The sequence below is a fragment of the Polypterus senegalus genome, chromosome 11 (assembly GCF_016835505.1).
Source record: "Polypterus senegalus isolate Bchr_013 chromosome 11, ASM1683550v1, whole genome shotgun sequence".
Taxonomy (NCBI): domain Eukaryota; kingdom Metazoa; phylum Chordata; class Cladistia; order Polypteriformes; family Polypteridae; genus Polypterus; species Polypterus senegalus.
In genome coordinates, this window is record NC_053164.1 from 89046445 (window position 1) to 89048910 (window position 2466).

Consider the following 2466-nt stretch of genomic DNA (forward strand, 5'->3'; position numbering starts at 1 on the left):
TTTCAGTAATTCAAATTTGCGTTATCTATATAAAACGCAAGTCATCGATGAGACAAATTTACATGCTTCGTTTAGATAACTTCACATACTTTAACTTGATGGTTCGTTTATCGACCGCCACACGTTTTTTTTTTAATTTTAATCTATGAACGACTAAAATTAAAAATATAATCAAAGTAACTGGTTACAAATTATCCATGTATTAAAAAAAAAATCTTCAAAAACATCCGACGAGGATGGGATTCGAACCCACGCGTGCAGAGCACAATGGATTAGCAGTCCATCGCCTTAACCACTCGGCCACCTCGTCTGCTTCGGAAATGAAAAGTGAAATCGCCATACATAACAGTGACGAATTATAAATATTTAAATGAAATAAATGTAAATAATTTACTGATTCAAACAGTCGATTAAAATAAGATAATAATATGTCGAATTACATTCTTTACCTAATAAATTATGTCACGTGAGAAAGACGTATTAAACATGATTGTAGCGTAGAAGGGCAGTCCCGAAGACTCCTGCATTTATTATTGTATGAATCCGACAGTGTATCGATAATCAAGAGCATTAAAATCACACAAAGATCAGCAGAATCAGGCTGCTGTTCACAGTTTGCGTGTGACCTGTTTAATTGTTCATCACTCACGACTACGATGTGACCTTCAGGCGCCGCCAAGTCCTTCTCGAGTTTTCGATTTCCGACTTAATCAAAGCTGATAATGACAGGATCTGCGTCCTCAGACGCTTCACACACAAGTTCCAAAGTTCAGTCCTGGGGTATGTCTGCGACCACTTTTACAAATAAATGGTTCAGTCTTACTTCCAAATGATCGAAAGGTTTAATTGGTCATATTCTGTTCTTACTTGCGATCTAATAATTATAAAAGGGCTTAAATGATTACAACAAAATAAAGAGCAACATCTTGAAAAGAAAGAAAGAGGACAATAATTGATATCACACACACAAATGTTCGCTGTGTTCCCCTAAAAATTTAGCAAATTCATGTTTGGAGTGAAACAAAAAAGGCAGGAACTGGGAAACAGCAGCTTGTTTAATTTAGGCAGGAGTTTAGTTGGAAGCAGAAGACGGTTGGGATGAGTATCTGCAGTGAAGGTGGTCTGCAGGACTGAACTTGAGGACCACTTAGTTAAGCCTTTTCTTATTAAGTAACCCTCAAATGAATGTAACATTGAAGTAGCTGCTCTAACATTCAGGCTCATTTGCACCTTTGTCTTCACTGCTCATCATTTCTTCTTCTTTTTCTTTCGGCTTCTTCCATTTAGGCGTTATCACAGCAGTCATCAATCTCCATCTATTGCTATCTTTTACATCAGTATCTACCACACCGACTGCTTTCATGTTGTCCCTCACCACACCCATAGACCTCCTCTTTGGCCTTCCTCTTTTCCTCTTGCCTGGTGGTCCCAGTGTACCCCTCCTGTCCCCTCTGCATGTGCCCACACCTTCTCTCACTTGGTCACCAAACTGTCGTACCTGTGTTGTACCTCTAATACTGTGTACTCATTTCTAATATATACTCGTACCATCTTCAACTCTGCCACTTCCAGCTCTTAACTGCTCATCATTCAATCTTAAGGGAGCAAACGGCACGGGAAATAGTTAATTAAAAAGAATACGGTAAAAGAAAGTTACTATTTAAAGATATGGCAAAAAATGAAGATTTCTGAATTTTGTTTACATGTAAATATACTAGCACATATTTCTGAATGCAAAATATGAGCAGAACACGACTAATACAAGAAGTTGATTATTATTTAGAAGTAAGTCTGAACACTTTATTTGTGAAAGTGGCTGGAATGAAAACCACAGCCATAAAGGTACCCCGGGATTGAACTTGGGAACTCCTGCTTACAGCGATGGGACATTATTATTATTATTATTATTCTAGATATCATTCTGCCAAAACCTCCATAAAACAATTTTGTTTTTATTTACAAACCGGATTCCAAAAAAATTGGCACACTAAACAAATTGTGAATAAAAACTGAATGCAATGATGTGGAGATGGCAAATGTCAATATTTTATTTGTAATAGAACGTAGATGACAGATCAAACGTTTAATCCGAGTAAATGTATCATTTTTAAAAGAAAAATATGCTGATTCAAAATTTCACGGTGTCAACAAATCCCAAAAAAGTTGGGACAAGTAGCAATAAGAGGCTGGAAAAAGTAAATTTGAGCATAACGAAGAGCTGGAAGACCAATAAACACTAATTTGGTCAATTGGCAACATGATTGGGTATAAAAAGAGCTTCTCAGAGTGGCAGTGTCTCTCAGAAGCCAAGATGGGTAGAGGATCACCAATTCCCACAATGTTGCGCAGAAAGATAGTGGAGCAATATCAGAAAGGTGTTACCCAGCGAAAAATTGCAAACACTTTGCATCTATCATCATCAACTGTGCATAACAATCATCCGAAGATTCAGAGAATCTGGAACAA

General features: G+C 37.2%; 1 non-coding gene across 1 annotated transcript; it reads right to left on the reverse strand.

Moving 5' to 3' along the window:
- Positions 1-228: 228 nt before the first annotated feature.
- Positions 229-310, reverse strand: trnas-gcu. The gene has a single exon. It is a non-coding gene; the product is annotated as a tRNA-Ser (tRNA).
- Positions 311-2466: the final 2156 nt, after the last annotated feature.